At 38.9% G+C, this 17,498-nt stretch overlaps 2 long non-coding RNA genes across 3 annotated transcripts; both read right to left on the bottom strand.

Annotated features, from left to right (window-relative positions):
• Positions 1 to 463: 463 nt before the first annotated feature.
• On the bottom strand, positions 464 to 6,609 carry LOC140629757 (uncharacterized). The gene is made up of 3 exons (XR_012027566.1): positions 6,502 to 6,609; positions 963 to 1,068; positions 464 to 568 (listed from the first exon to the last, which is right to left on the bottom strand). It is a non-coding gene; the product is annotated as an uncharacterized lncRNA (long non-coding RNA).
• A 606-nt stretch (positions 6,610 to 7,215) lies between these two features.
• LOC140629759 (uncharacterized) lies at positions 7,216 to 17,457 on the bottom strand. 2 transcript variants are annotated; one of them, XR_012027570.1, is made up of 4 exons: positions 17,081 to 17,457; positions 16,260 to 16,364; positions 15,230 to 15,337; positions 7,216 to 7,319 (listed from the first exon to the last, which is right to left on the bottom strand). It is a non-coding gene; the product is annotated as an uncharacterized lncRNA (long non-coding RNA). The 2 variants fall into 2 exon arrangements; XR_012027571.1 differs by lacking the exon at positions 7,216 to 7,319 and adding an exon at positions 8,140 to 8,408.
• Between the last annotated feature and the right edge of the window lie 41 nt (positions 17,458 to 17,498).

Genomic DNA, 17,498 nt, shown 5'->3' with positions numbered 1-17,498 from the left:
GTGACGGGCACTGGGGGTTATTCTGTATGTTAGTAAATTGAACACCAATAAAAAATAAATTAAAAAAAAAAGAAAATCCCCTACAGATCCAGGCTTTAAAGTTAATTTGTATAGAGTTTTGCAAAGAATTCCCATAATTATTTTGTGTTCGTCTGTCATTAATGCCCCTTCCTTGTTCACGTGTCTCTTCATTCATTCCTCTTTCAGCTTTCCTGTAACTTATTCTCTTCTCCATTTTGTCACGTTGACATTAGTTCACCGGGTCGGTCGCTGACCTTGCTGGGTGACTCAGAGCCTGGGATCTGCTCCTTTCCTCACCCCTGGTCAGAGGACTGATGATAAAGAGTTTTCCCCATCCCCAACCAGCCAATCTTTTCTCTCTTGCCTATAAGAGCTCCCCATGGATATCATAACACCAAATGGGTGACTTTCTAAACAAAAGGGAGTCTGTTGTGGTACTTACATTGCTCATATTAAAAGCATTGGCTCCAGCGAGATTAATTTCTGGAGTATCTGGCATGAGGTGGACTGAAGTTTTATCCTTGTCCCAAAATTCTCTGTGCTTTGGCTGTGGAAGAAAACACAATAACAACATTACTTTGCAATTTGTAATTCTTCTAGTTCAGTGCACTACTTTCAACTTTTCTGATCTTAAATTTTTTCATATTAAGGAAAAACATCTAAAAGTTTTCCACGTTACTCAAATTTAATATGAAATTAATATTAATATATTTTTGTTTAAAACTTATAAACAACAATAAAACAATCCTACTAACATTACATATTAAAACCTAAAATCATCAATGGTATCATTTTACAAATAGATTACTGGGTTAATTATCAGTCACTTACAAGCATGACTTAATTTTAACATAGATGGGGAAAAGTGACTTTCAATACTAATATTCTCAGCATTCAACTTAGCAAGGACATCTTTTGGTGTGTCAACAATACGTGTCTACCTGAGGCTCTCTATAGGTGTCCGATAGACACTGTCTAGTAGGATCTTCTGAGCATTTTTGACTCTCAACTCTTCAGGAGACCCTGCAAGTCAGCCTTATAGATGGCCTGGGAAAGAAAACAAAGTTAGATAGAAGCGTTTTTTTTCTTTAATTATGATAAGAAAGCAGTTTCATGGTATATTTTACCTCCCACAAACTAATTAAAATTGAGCATTGGCCCGACAAACACAATTCATCATGTGTAGAGCAGGATGCATTAGAGCCCAGCAACGTTCTAGTCTGCTTTTTCTGTGGCGGGGCACCTATGCACTCATAAAGAAGAATGATGCAGAAGGAGCTCTCTCTCTATGGGATGCATGGAAGGTTTTCAATAATATTTAAGTAACCTCATACTAGCTCGGGTGGACTTTTTTTTTTTATTTTTTTATTTTTTTCGGGTGGACTTTTAAAGCAATAATAACAGGCTTTCCAGTAAGTTTTCTATACAGCAGGCAGAACGATCTTTATAAAATTCACAATTCAAATCTGACACCACAACATTCCTCTCATCACATGGCTTCCCATTGGCCTTAGGAAAAAGATCAAATTCTTTACATGGACTAGAAGGTGAGGATAATCTAGCACCATCTTATATGCTTCCCTTTGACCTACGGATTCTGTCCACACTGGTTTTTTGGTTTGTGATTCGTACACAGCCCTCTCCTTTTGCATATATTGGTCATTCTGTAGGAATCCCTGTGTCTTCCTCACAGAACCAGCTCCTGTCCTCCCTTGCAATCCCTATTAATGTAGTATTTCCTTAGATAATCTTTCCCCACCTCACTTTTTCATAGCACCATTGATCATTATTTCTCATCCATCAGATTTTTTATTGATATTCTCTAGTTAATATCTGTTTATTTGCTAGCAATGTAAATTCCCTAAAGTCTGAAACTTTGTCTTGGTTCTTCCTCTTCCTTCACCATTGGATCTTCAGTGCTTAGCACAATACCTGGCACATGGTGTATTTTAAAGGGATAATTAAGAATCCAATCCTATTGTGGTAAACAGTAACAAGGTTGTTCAAAAAATTGAGTATAGAAATACTGTATGCTCCAGTAATTCCACTACTGGGTATTTACCCAAAGAAAATGAAAACTCTAATTCAAAATCATACATGCAACCTAAATGTTTACTGTAGCATTATTGACAATAGCCAAGGTATGGAAGCAATCAAGAGATGGATGGATAACGAAGATATGGTTTATGTATACACACACACGCACGCATGCATGAAATATTACTCAGGATACAAAAAAGGATGAGATCTTGCCATTTGTGACAACACAGATGGACCTAGAGGATATTCTGTTAAGTGAAATAAGTCAAACTGAGAAAGACAAATACCACATGATTTCACTTATATTTGGAATCTAAACAACAAAAACAAATGAATAAAAACAAGCAAACAAAAAAAAGAAGAAACAGATCAATAGATATAGAAAAACACTGACGATTATAAAGAGGGAAGGGGTAGCGGGTTGGGCAAAGTGGGTGAAAGGGAGTGGGGCATACAGGCTTCCAGTTATGGAATGAATAAGTCATTGCGAAGAAAGGTACAGCATGGGGAATATAGTCAACGGAGTTGAAATAGGATTGTATGGTCACAGATAGTAGCTACTCTTCTGGTTGAATCACTATGCTTTACTCGTGAAACTAATGTGCCATTAGGTGTAAACTGTAATTTTAAAACAAAGAATTCAATCCCTGGTTCCACAATTTCGATCACAGTTGGCTTTTCATTTTCCCTAGATATCTCTTCCTTTTGAATTAGGATTTACATTTTCTTGGTCATTTGTTTCTTTTTTTCACTTTCCTGTAATATTTTTTAAATAATAAATTTATTTTTTATTGGTGTTCAATTTGCCAACATACAGAATAACACCCAGTGCTCATCCCGTCAAGTGCCCACCTCAGTGCCCGTCACCCATTTACCCCCAGCCCCTGCCCTCATCCCCTTCCACCACCCCTAGTTCATTTCCTAAAGTTAGTAGTCTTCGTGTTCTGTCTCCCATTCTGATATTTCCTACCCATTTCTTCTCCCTTCCCTTCTATTCCCTTTCACTATAATTTATATTCCCCAAATGAATGAGACCACATAATGTTTGTCCTTCTCTGATTGACTTATTTCACTCAGCATAATACCCTCCAGTGCCATCCAATTGAAGCAAATGGTGGGTACTTGTCGTTTCTAATGCCTAAGTAATATTCCATTGTATACATAAACCACATCTTCTTTATCCATTCATCTTTCGATGGACACTGAGGCTCCTTCCACAGTTTGACTATTGTGGACATCGATGCTAGAAACATCAGGGTGTGGGTGTCCTGGCATTTCATTGCACCTGTATCTTTGGGGTCAATCCCCAGCAGTGCAACTGCTGGGTCGTAGGGCAGATCTATTTTTCACTCTTTGAGGAGCCTCCACACTTTCCAGAGTGGCTGCACCAGTTCACATTCCCACCAACAGTGAAGGAGGGTTCCCCTTTTTCCATATCATCTCCCACATTCATTGTTTCCTGCCTTGTTAATTTTCCCCTTACTCACGAGTGGGAGGTGGTATCTCATTATGGTTTCTATTTGTATTTCCCTGATGGCAAGTTATGTGGAGCATTTTCTCATGTACTGGTTGGCCATGTCTGTGTCTTCCTCTGTGAGATTTCTGTTCCTGTGTTTTGCCCATTTCATGATTGGATTGTTTGTTTCTTTGCTGTTGAGTTTAAGAAGTTCTTTATAGATCTTGGAAACTAGCCCTTTATCTGATACGTCATTTGCAAATATCTTCTCCCATTCTGTAGATCGTCTTTGAGTTTTGTGGACTGTATCCTTTGCTGTGCAAAAGCTTCTTATCTTGATGAAGTCCCAATAGTTCATTTTTGCTTTTGTTTCTTTTGCCTTCGTGGATGTATCTTGCTAGAAGTTACTGTAGCCGAGTTAAAAAAGGGTGTTGCTTCTGTTCTCCTCTAGGATTGTGATGGAATCTTGTCTCACATTTAGATCTTTCATCCGTTTTGAGTTTATCTTTGTGTATGGTGCAAGAGAGTGGTCTAGTTTCATTCTTCTGCATGTGGATGTCCAATTTTCCCAGCACCATTTATTGAAGAGACTGTCTTTCTTCCAATGGATAGTCTTTCCTCCTTTGTCGAATATTAGTTGACCATAAAGACATTAAAGGCATTCAAATTGGCAAAGAAGAAGTCATACTCTCCCTCTTTGCTGATGACATGATTTCATGCCGATGACATGATAAAAAATGATATTTTAGTAACTAGTTAATAGCATACAAATAACAAGCTAGAAAGATATATGAGGAGTGAATTGTGGAGTAAAATTTCTATCTTAGTGAAGAACATTTTATATTTTAGCGTGTAAAGTATGATGGATATCCAAAATTCAAAAGAAGGGATTCTCAAAAAGGATTACATACAGATTTTGAAGTTTCCCTTTCTCATTCTTTAGAAACTTGATTCATATGCATTCCTTTGTATACTAATGTTATTCAGGTTAATGCAGAGTTTACATTTCTCTAAAAACTGGCCTAAATCTACCACTTGGCAACTCATGTCAAGGATGGGTATGGGTACACTTTTCTATAACAAATGTATTCATTAGGAGAAAGCATTCCTTGAAGCTCTGGGAACCAAGTTTAAATAATTAAAAGAACCCGTGATTTCCAGTAGAATGGGCAAAAAATATGAATAAATCTAAAAATATTTCAGGTAAACTAATGAAACACCACAGTGTGGAGACTACTACATTAAGGGAAACTAGTGAGTTTGGAGCATGCTGCTAACCTTTGAAATTAATTTTAAGGAAGTATCCCTGTCATTCTTCAATTGAGAGGCCATGGCAATTTTCATGTTTAGGAAACACACAGCACACGTTCAAGAATCTACGAAAAATTCTGGTAGCACCACCAAGAGTAAAAAATAAAACTTTCTAAATAAGCCTAGCTGTAAGGTAGACATTCAGTAAACTTGGTAAAATGCTAAAGGGAAGTGCTTATTAGGGAGAGTTGCGTTTTCCCAAGGCCTAGGAGGAATGACCAGGCAAAGCTGTGGAAGGCTTTCTCCCCAGAGAACAGCTCACGACTCAGGCACCTCGGCTGGTCCTCTCTGCACAAGCAACAACTTACATCACTCTGCAGGTAGTGGGCTTTCCCGGCTTGGATCACATTGTTCTGGTCAGGAAAGCAAGACCAGTCAGTGGTGCAGATACTGGCGATAATCCACATCACTTGCTAAGGCCTGGCCTTCTTTGGCAGCTTTGATGGACACCATGTCCACTGGGATGGAGATCTTGGCCTTGTGGTTATTGTAGGCCTTTTTGTACAGCCTGCCATTCTGCATTTTTTTTAATTTTTTATTTATTTATGATAGTCACACACAGAGAGAGAGAGAGGCAGAGACACAGGCAGAGGGAGGAGCAGGCTCCATGCACTGGGAGCCTGATGTGGGATTCGATCCCAGGTCTCCAGGATCGCGCCCTGGGCCAAAGACAGGCACCAAACCGCTGCGCCACCCAGGGATCCCCCATTCTGCATTTTTAACACAGTTGCTGCCCAAGCCAGCTTAGGGTCTTCCTTGGTATTGCGACATCCAATATAATGGCCTTTCTGTTTCTCGTAAGCGGTTTTCCATAGATACTGGTATACGTGAACAAAAAAGAAGAGTCATGTTTCTCAATTCACTTTTTCTAAACAGTCTGCTCCAAGTATGTCCACCTCCCTTACATTAGCCTTTTTTGGGCACTGTTTTTCATGAAGTCCATACTCTAAGGTTTAGGATTCCTAACCCATTGGTTTGTCTTCTATGTCTACATGCATGAACACATTATGAGCATTTCTAAGGCAAGAAGTGTTCTTCTGGATTATCCCCAATACAGGCTTATCTAGTGTTTCCCAACCTTGAGTCACTGTCTACTACCTTCACCTTCTGCCACAATCAAGTAGCACCGTACTTCACACTTTAAATTTAATAAACAAAAAAATCTAGTCAATAAACTAAAGTATAAACTTTGAAATAGTTGTATTCTAAAATTTATAATCTCATTTAAATGGAAAAATATATTTCTAGCACATATTAACATATAACTTTTAAAAAAGGCTTGTCCATCCACTGGACAAGAACATCCTGTATGTTTAAAATTCTCACAGGGGAAACTTTATGTATGCTGCACTTCAAGAAACAACAGAACTTTTTGTATTCATTGAATTTTTATAAGTGCTTGTAAATTACATGATTTTGAGATGACAGTGAAAAGAAAATAAAAACCTGCGCTTAAACATAAGAACAACAGAACCAAGCCCGATGCAGAAGGGGCACCAAACTGTTGTACAAGTTATTCTTGGTTTTGCGATTTCAAAGCAAGACACTAATCACGATGATCTCCTTTCTACTTAAGTGTATTAATGGGGAATTAAGCTAAAGATCAGAAAAATATTCACTCCCATATGACATCTATTAGCATTGGTTAAGGCTGGGAAAAAAGGAGCTCTCACATCACTGGCGATCTCCCTGGAAGCCCTGGCGTGCTGAATTGGGATGGCATCTTCCCGCAGGTCATAACCCTTCATCTTGACATCTTCTCAAGCTTGGTTACAATGTTTCTGCAAATGGAGATTGCAATGCCACAGTTAATCTGAAGAGGGAGCCACTGAGTCAGCCTTACTGATGTGTAAGAAAACCTGTTAATAAATCACATGGAAAATTAGTCTCCTGTTAAGACTTATAAAAGAGGCTGGTTTCATACTGAAATTAAGTTCTAGTAGGTTTTTTAAATGAAATTTAGTAAAGTTCATTCTTTTCAAGAAAGAAATTAGGAGACAGTAAATCAAGTAAAAAATGAGAAAAATAGATAGCGTTTGGCTTTAAAAGGAAAACTCAGTGATGGGCCACTGAAAAGAGAACCAAGTAATACTATACTTGCATATATGTATGTTTTTCTGTGGTGTTTTTGGTGAAAGCAGTGCATGTTTCCTTCCAACAAAGATAAGGACACACATCTCTATTTATAAACACAACGTGCATATGCATATGCGTGCCCGTGTACGTGGGTGCTCACACGTGGCACTTCTCATTAGTTTAAATACTAGAAATCAAAGGAATGGTAGGGAAATGCCTTTTGCTAAATTTCCTCTGGAACATATCAACTTAAGTTTCAGTTAGGCAGAAAATATTGTGTAACGCAAGTGAGCGTGTAGCTCCTTACATTACTGATCTGTACGGCATTGATCTTGGACTGCAGCATCCCTGGGGTGTCCGCTGGCACATTCACATTCGCCTTCTCTCTCTCCCAGGCATCACGACACAATGGCTGCTAAAAACGAAAAACGAGAGATGGCTGATAAGTAAATAGGCCAATTACCGCACGAATAAAATTATAGGGACAGTTAACGGTTCTCTTTGGATGTTCTCAGATATGAATGATATAAATCTAGATCACATTTTGTTTTCATTGTGTGAATTTTCTGGGTTTTTTTTTTTTTTTTGGTTGTTGTTGTTGTTGTTAAGTACTCTCCACAGCCAGCATGGAGCCCAACATGGGGCTTGAACTCACGACCTTAAGATCAAGACCCGAGCTGAGATCAAAAATCGAATGCTCAACTGACTGAAACACCCAGGCACCCCTTCATTTCTGTTTTTATTTAAAAGGTGCCAATAATGACTCCAACAAGAAGAATACATTGATGTGTGATAGAATATAACTGGAAAATGAATCCGAAATACAGTAGTAAAATGATCCTTTTTCATCAAGTCACATGTAATCATCTGGCAGGAAAACCTACATTGCAGGTAACTATGATAATCCACATCACTAATCAAATCCTGGCTTTCTTAGCCCAAATAACTATCATGGTATCGAATATTGAGGCCATCCCTGGACTTTTCAATTTCCCTCATGATTGAAAAGCAATAAAAGGTGGCAGTTCTGTGATCATGGTATTACCTGGGAGACTTGCATTACAAGCAAGACCTCAAAATGTATTCAAGAATGGGTATCCGAGTCTGCAGGATATAAAGATGCCGACCGCATCTATGTCAAAGTGTCATCTAGGTAACTGAACTGTAGATACCATTAACTTATTGACTACAAAAGTGTATCTGGATACATGAATGTTCAAGGTTCTAATCCTGGTAGTAGCAACTTAAATGTCACACAATTCTTATGGAGACTTCTTCAACACGTCCGAACACATCATCAACCCCACTCACCTCACTGATCTGTATAGCACCGATCTTTGCCTGGATGACTTCAGGGGTATCAACAATGCTGGTGAATTTGAAGTCCTCCGGCTTTATACAACCTCTCATTCAAGAGGTTCTTGAATGGGCATTCTTCACTCTCATCACTTCCACAGAACCCTCTGGCCACCATCCTATACCCTTCAAACGTTCCAGGTCTGATCTGTACATGTTCCGTATGAAGGAAAGGACCACAGAGTTCAAAGGAGTCAAGTCTGCTCACTGTATCACCATGATGCCAGCAGGCCACACACTACCTCTATTTAAACTAGCTGGGTGGCCAGTCCCATGGAATGGAAGGATCAACAGTAAATATTAATATTTGGTGTTACATCTCTGACACACATCTCTGGGAGAAGTTCACATAATCCTACAGGAATTGGAGCAGGGCTGACAAGTGACCCATGTGGAATGACAGCAATGGCACATTGTTTTGTTTTTATACAAGGTTGACCATCTGCGCTCACCACTTGAAATCTGCCTTTTTTGCACTACTGAGAATCACATCTGTAAGAACTTGAGAGAATAAGGTCTTCAGAGGCATATATAACGAGGAAAAATATATACTTCTACCTGTATACACCACTCTATCTATAAATGTATGTACCAGATAAACTTAAAATCCAACATTTCCTTACGTTTATATTTGTTTCTGAAATTTAGATATTTCATCATGCAACCGTAATGGGTTAAAAACAAAACAGTTGGAAGGAATAGGTATCATGATGACACTAAACGCGTGTCTTTCAATAGTAACTCTGAACGTGAATGGGCTTAATGACCCCATCAAAAGGCACAGGGTTTCAGACTGGATGAAAAATCAGGACCCATCTATTTTCTGTCTACAAGAGACCCATTTTAGACAGAAGGACACCTACAGCCTGAAAATAAAAGGTTGGAGAACCATTTACCATTCGAATGGTCCTCAAAAGAAAGCAGGGGTAGCCATCCTTATGTCAGATAAACTGAAATTTATCCTGAAGACTGTAGTGAGAGATGAAGAGGGACACTATATCATACTTAATGGATCTATCCAAGAAGAGGACTTAACAATCATCAACATATATGCCCCGAATGTGGGAGCTGCCAAGTATATCAATCAATTAATAACCAAAGTTAAGACAAACTTAGATAATCATACACTTATACTTGGTGACTTCAGTATAGTGCTTTGTACACTCGATAGGTCTTCTAAAAACAACATCTTCAAAGAAACGAGAGCTTTAAATGATACACTGGACCAGATGGATTTCACAGATATCTACAGAACTTTATGTCCAAACGCAACTGAATACACATTCTTCTCAAGTGCACATGGAACTTTCTCCAGAATAGACCACATACTGGGTCACAAATCAGGTCTGAACCGATACCAAAAGATTGGGATCGTCCCCTGCGTATCTCAGACCATAATGCCTTGAAATTAGAACTAAATCACAACAAGAAGTTTGGAAGGATTTCAAACACGTGGAGGTTAAGGACCATCCTGCTACAAGATGAAAGGATCCACCAGGAAATTAAGGAAGAATTAAAAGAATTCATGGAAACTAATGAGAATGAAGATAAAACCATTCAAAATCTTTGGGATATAGCAAAAGCAATCCTGAGGGCGAGACACATCGCAATACAAGTAGCCCCAAAACTGGAAAGAGCTCAAATACAAAAGTTAACCTTACACCTAAGGACCTAGAGAAGAAAGAGCAAATAGATCCTACACCCAGCAGAAGACGAGAGTTAACAAAGATACGAACAGAACTCAAGGAAATCGAGACCAGAAGACCTGTGGAACAGATCAACAAAACCAGGAGTTGGTTCTTTGAAAGAATTAGTAAGATAGATAAACCATTAGCCAACCTTATAAAAAAGAAGAGAGAGAGGACTCAAATTAATAAAATCGTGAATGAGAAAAGAGAAATCACTACCAACACCAAGGAAATACAAACAATTTTAAAAACATATTATGAGCGCCATACGCCAATAAATTCGGCAATCTAGAAGAAACGGACGTGTTACTGGAAAGCCACAAACTACCAAAACTGGAAATGGAAGAAATAGGAAACCTGAACAGGCCAATAACCAGGGAGGAAATTGAAGCAGTCATCAAAAACCTCCCAAGACACAAAAGTCCAGGGCCAGATGGCTTCCCAGGGGAATTCTATCAAACGTTTAAAGAAGAAACCTTACCTATTCTACTAAACCTGTTTGGAAAGATAGAAAGAGATGGAGTACTTCCAAACTCGTTCGTTCTATGAGGCCAGCATCACCTTAATTCCAAAACCAGACAAAGAACCCACCAAACAGGAGAGTTGTAGACCAATATCCCTGATGAACATGGATGAAAAAATTCTCAACAAGATACTAGCCAATAGGATCCAACAGTACATTAAGAAGATTATTCAGCGTGACCAAGTGGGGTTTATCCCCGGGATGCAAGGCCGGTTCGACGCTCATAACACAATCAATGTGATTCATCATATCAGCAAGAGAAAAAACAAGAACCATATGATCTTTTCAATAAACGTAGAGAAAGCATTTGACAAAATACAGCATCCATTCTGATCAAAACTCTTCAGAGTGTAGGGAGAGAGGGAACTTTCCTCGACATCTTAAAAGCCATCTATGAAAAGCCCACAGCACATATCATTATCAATGGGGAAGCACTGGGAGCCTTTCCCCTAAGATCAGGAACAAGACAGGGATGTCCACTCTCACCACTGCTATTCAACATAGTACTGGAAGTCCTAGCCTCAGCAATCAGACAACAAAAAGACAGAAAAGGCATTCAAATTGGCAAAGAAGAAGTCAAACTCTCCCTCTTCGCCGATGACATGATACTCTACATAGAAAACCCAAAAGTCTCCACCCCAAGATTGCTAGAACTCATACAGCAATTTGGCAGTGTGGCAGGATACACAATCAATGCCCAGAAATCAGTGGTATTTCTAGACACTAACAATGAGACTGAAGAAAGAGAAATTAAGGAGTCAATCCCCTTTACAATTGCTCCCAAAAGCATAAGTTACCTAGGAATAAACCTAACCAAAGAGGTAAAGGATCTATACCCTAAAAACTACAGACCACTCCTGAAGGAAATTGAGAAAGACAAAGGAGATGGAAAATTATTCCATGCTCATGGATAGGAAGAATTAATATTGTGAAAATGTCAATGTTACCCAGGGCCATTACCACGTTTCATGCAATCCCTATCAAAATACCATGGACTTTCTTCAGAGAGTTGGAACAAATTATTTTAAGATTTGTGTGGAATCAGAAGAGACCCCGAATACCTAGGGGAATTTAAAAAAAAAAAAAAGAAAGCCAGGGCTGGGGCATCACAATGCCAGATTTCAGGTTGTACTACAAAGCTGTGGTCATGAAGACAGTGTGGTCCTGGCACAAAAACAGACACAGATCAATGGAACAGAATAGGGAATCCAGAAGTGGACCCTCAACTTTATGGTCAACTAATATTCGACAAAGGAGGAAAGACTATCCACTGGAAGTAAGATGGTCTCTTCAATAAATGGTGCTGGGAAAATTGGACATCCACATGCAGAAAAATGAAACTAGACCACTCTCTTGCACCATACACAAAGATAAACTCAAAACAGATGAAAGATCTAAATGTGAGACAAGATTCCATCACAATCCTACAGAACATGGGCAACACCCTTTTTTAACTCGACCACAGCGACTTCTTGCAAGATACATCCACGAAGGCAAGAGAAACAAAAGCAAAAGTGAACTATTGGGACTTCATCAAGGTAAGAAGCTTTTGCACAGCAAAGGATACAGTCCACAAAACTCAAAGACAACCTACAGAATGGGAGAAGATATTTGCAAATGACGTATCAGATAAAGGGCTAGTTTCCAAGATCTATAAAGAACTTCTTAAACTCAACAGCAAAGAAACAAACAATCCAATCATGAAATGGGCAAAACACAGGAACAGAAATCTCACAGAGGAAGACACAGACATGGCCAACCAGTACATGAGAAAATGCTCCACATAACTTGCCATCAGGGAAATACAAATCAAAACCACAATGAGATACCACCTCACATCAGTGAGAAAGGGGAAAATTGACAAGACAGGAAATCACGAATGTGGGAGAGTATATGGAGAAAGGGAACCCTCCTGCACTATTGGTTCGAATGAGAACTGGTGCAGCCACTCTGGAAAACTGGGTGGAGGTTCCTCAAAGAGTTAAAAACATATCTGCCCTATGACCCAGCAATTGCACTGCTGGGGATTTACCCCAAAGATACAGATGCAGTGAAATTCCGGGAACCCTGCACCCCGATGATTATAGCAGCAATGTCCACAATACCAAACTGTGGAAGGAGCCTCGGTGTCCATCAAAAGATGAATGGATAAAGAAGATGTGGTCTATGTATACAATGGAATATTTCTCAGCCATTAGAAACGGAAGTACCCAACATTTGCTTCGACGTGGATGGAACTGGATGGTGTTATGCTGAGTGAAGTAAGTCAGTCGGAGAAGGAGAAACATTATATGGTCTCATTCATTTGGGGAATATGAAAAATAGCGAAAGGGAATAAAGGGGAAAGGAGAAAAAAAAGTGGGAAATATCAGAAAGGGAGACAGAACATGAAAGACTCCTCACTCTGGGAAATGTGAACTAGGGGTTGTCGAAGAGGAGGATGGCGGGGGGTGGGTATGACTGGGTGACTGATGGGCACTGAGGTGGGCACTTGACGGGATGAGCACTGGGTGTTCCTCTGTATGTTGACAAATTGAACACCAATAAAAAATAAAATTATTATTAAACAAAAGGAAAAAAAACAATTGGGACTGAAATTTTCTACCTAATTACATAGAGTAAGAGAGATTTTCTTTGTCTTAAGAAAAAAGAATTGCCCCATAAGGAATCCTCCATAAAACAATGTTCCAAATGATTCTTTTACCATGAAATATACAGATTATGTAAGGTTCTATTAAAATCACCACTTAAATTATATCCCTAGGTAGTACACCGTGACACTATTCACAGAGACACACGTCTCCCCCAAGAGTCTGGTGACAAATACATGCACATCACTCTGCAGTTCGTAGGCCTTCTTAGCCTGCCAGATCACATCATTCTGTCCTGTCAAACATGTCCGCTGGTGCAGATAATTACAATGATCAATATCACTAACCAGGACCTAGCACTTCTTAGCCTGAACAAGTGACATCATGTCCAATGGTGTATTGGGAATTCTTTCAGACTTCTCATAAGCTTTCTTGTATTTTCTGTCACTCTGGATCTTGGCAGTGTGTATAGACCATACCAATTTGGGGTCATCTTGTAGGGTGCGGAAACCCACGTGGTGGCCCAGTTGCTTATGCTAACCTTCTTTGTACTTGTACTAAAGTGGTGAAAAATCAGATAAACAGATATATGAAAATAATGTAGTACGGTCTTTTGAACAAATGTTTTCCGAATATTGGCAGTCATTTTATATTTCAGTTCACTCTGAGCAAAATAGAGCTATTTTAGGTAGTTTGATAGAGAACGGGAATAAATCAGGAGGGCAATAGGATGGTGAATAAGAGTCATTACAAAAAATTATAGCTGATATTTACTGAGCAATGACTATATATGCCAGACACTATTATGAGTGCTTCATATGTATCAGGCTGATCCGTGTGAAACTGCTGTGTTTTTTAGCAAAAAATAGTTGAGTAGTAGCAACTACAATCCCATTTAATCTTCCCAACATCTCTGTGAAGTGCATGCTATTATTATTACATTTTTCAGATGTGGAAAATAAGACACAGTGGGTGTAATCATGGGTCTCCAAAGGCCGCCTGAATGGTGGAACATTAATAAATTATCTGGTCCCCCAAGAGGACTAACAATACCTCAGTAGGAAAAAGTTATTTGTGTGGTTTGGGAGACAGGTAAAAATGGCGCATATTTCACAGGAATGGAAAGCAAGGTGATTGGTTTGAATTAGATGACAACAAAAGCCCTGGAACAAGAGTTTCCATCTTGTTCAGACTTGTCCTAAAAGTGTCTTAGGACTAGACTAAGGTAATATCTTTTCTATATTTGGATAACATAGAAAAGTTTGGACAAAAGGGAGGGAGAGACACCTGGGAATAAGGCAGATCCTATAGACTGGCTACTGTATTTAGAGACAAAAATGAGAAATAAGAGGGAAGAAACAGGTGGATACACAAGATAAAAAATAGAGAAGAGCCCAGATAAAGGGAACAGGATTGCTTAAAGATTTGGAGCTGAGGGTGGGAGGTAGGGAGCTTGGTAGGATAATTATTTTGACTAAGTTTTTAAATTACTATTAAATGAACTTCAAAAGGTTGCTGAGAGCATTATACATAAGCCTCCAGTATAAAATCTTATGTATAGAATGTGATTTCGGTCTTGTCTGATATGAAACTTTCAACTGTGATCTAGATTTATGGAGAATGTCATAAATATTTGGGGGATAAAATGACACTGGTCAATAATCAAATAGATTGTTTCCTGAATTTTTCCCAAGAATTCTGCATAGATTCTTCATGTTTTTTTTTTTCACTTCTACTTGGAAACAACCAAGAAGTTATACATATACCTCATCTATGCTAACCTTAATGTGCTTCATTCGGTTTTAATGTTTTTATTGTTTTGAAGATGTATCTGACAGGGAGAGAGAATGAGAGAGAGCATGAACACAGGCAGGAGGAGCAGCAGGCAGAGGGAGAGGGAGAAGCAGGCTCCTCATTGAGCACAAAACCTGACATGGGGCTTGATCCCAAGACCCTGAGATCATGACCTGAGCTGAAGGGAGATGCTTAACTGACTGAGCCACCCAGGTGTCCCCATTCTAATGTTTTTAAATAGAGAAAGTCTTTAGTTAGTGCAAAACAAAATAAAATTGTTTACATAGATTTTTTAACCCCCCTCGTCGACTGTTAAAAACACTACTGTGTTCGTTACAAGAAAAGCTAAACCACAAGGAAATAGAGGCCATACCTCACTGGAAATATCTCTGGAGTCTTTGGCTTGCTTGATTTCAATGGCATCTGCTTTGAAGTCATAGCCTTTCTGCTTGGTCTCATTCCAGTCTTTTTGGTAAAATTTCTGTTGAGGGAAAACTCAGGTTTGTTTACAAACATTGAAAATAAGTGAATACTCCAAGTACTCAAAATATGAATATGACAAAATGTGAATGAAGACAGGATAAGGAAAAACAGGGATTTCTGAGTTCCTCTGGTTGTTGGCTATTTCCTTAATGGAGTGCAGGATACTTCTGACTAAGATTTTAAAGCTAAACATCTAGACCTAGTAAATGTTTGAATGCTTGTCTTCATCACAATATGGTACACATCTGAAAATACCGCAACACGCAAAACATGGAAACTAAGAATCAACTGTGAAGCTAGAAAAGCTTCATCAAGGTCTCATGTAAGGTCCGGTAAGATATTTTTTTTCCTAATGTTGCCTTTTGACTTTTCAGAGGTCCCTGCTCAAGGGACAGGACATAGATATGTTATCGTTTAGATATGATCTTAATAATTTAAAATCTTTTAACTTTCTGATGTGGAAAATAAGACACAAAGCTAATGGCTTTGTAATATCAAACAAGAATGCTCTGGATCAATCAAAAATTTATAAAGATAAAGGAGACTGTCACCTCATACTCCCTCAAGTAAGAGAAATTCAACTAGGTATTTCAATATTCTCTATTAATATATGATGAAACTGAGCTGTGAACATTGGATATCGAACAATGCTTTCAAGATTGAAAGGAAGACACCGATAGAATACAGATATCCCAACTCTTTGTAGTCCTGGGACCCAGCCATGTATTTAAACTAACATTTAAAAGGGAGAATTTCATTCATACTGCATTAGGAATAGAAAGCTAAAGAAAAAATGTTTAGCACCAAAAGCTGTACACATTTCTAAGATAGGTAATTTGTCCATTTCATTATACCACACTCCCAAAGCTGACATATATTATCCTATGAAGGTATTTTCAATTCGTATTTATGCCTCTTACATTGCTGATTTGCAGGGCATTTATAGGGGCCTGCAGCATGCCTGGCATGTCAGAAGGAATGGTGATGTTGGTTTTATCTTTATTCCATGCATCTTGATATAGTTTCTGTGGAGAGAAGGGAAATGTTATTTGAGTAGTGGATATAGACAATAAATTGGGCTTTCATTGTGATTTCACTGAAAACCCCACAACTTTGAATTTCATCCATGACAGTCCCCCTAGGCTATTCCTGGGGAGAGACATTTCGGCTGGGGAAAGACATCTTCATTGAGTGACAATAAATGGACGCCATATCTTTCCTTACAGAGGATGATTCTTACAGAAATCTGGTTCCTGCAGAAGGAAATGCCCTGAATATTAAATAGCCTCCACATGCAGCTCTCCATGAATCATGCTACAATCACAAAACCTCCCTGGTTCATTTAAGATGACTCACCACATAGATTAACATGCATGAGAATGTGAGTTTTAGTTAAAAAAAGAAAAAAACTTTCCTGAATTCAGAAAGAGTAGAGAATACTATTTATCATTCTACATGTCACCAATGAAATGGGTCTGCCAAGAGTGACCATGCCCTCTTGCTGGGAATCAAGGTGGTTTATATACTTAGTGGAATATGGTTTTACCTTTGGCCTGTGAGTTAATAAAGACACTGTCAGTGACTGTAACAGGAGAACACAAAGCCAGCAAAAACCCTGATCATCTACCATGCTTTTTGGTAAAGGTGCATTTCTCAAATATCTTCCTGTATTGTGAAGCCTACTAAGACAGGAAGAGAATCACCCCTGAAGTGCCAACATTCCTGGGCCTGTCACACTCACATCGCTCTGAATTTGATTCACATTCCTGGTGTGCTTGCTTGAGACTCATGGCATCGGGTAGGTACATGTAATGGTGTACGGGCTGTTTGTAGTTGATATCGCTGACAACATCCCGGGACAACTTCACAGCTGTAATGCTAAGCATGTCCCCAGGGGTATGGTAGCTCATTTTGACGTTCTCATAGTTCCTCTTGTGTTCATGATCCGACTACAGTTTTGCCACATTCATGTAATGGACCAGCGTGGGATCATCCTGAAGGCTTCTAAAACCCACATGCTTTCCCTCTGACTTCTCATAAGCTTCCTTGTATTTATACTGCGAAGGTAAAATTTGGTTAGCAAAGTCCTCGGCGTTGATAACATTAGGTATAGCAAGAATAGCCACACACAAAGGCACTTTGACACTGTGACTTTCTGG

The sequence above is a fragment of the Canis lupus genome, unplaced genomic scaffold, assembly GCF_048164855.1.
Source record: "Canis lupus baileyi unplaced genomic scaffold, mCanLup2.hap1 Scaffold_122, whole genome shotgun sequence".
NCBI classification, from domain to species: domain Eukaryota; kingdom Metazoa; phylum Chordata; class Mammalia; order Carnivora; family Canidae; genus Canis; species Canis lupus.
The sequence above is the reverse complement of the archived record's forward strand: the minus strand, read 5'-3'. Positions and strand labels throughout refer to the sequence as shown.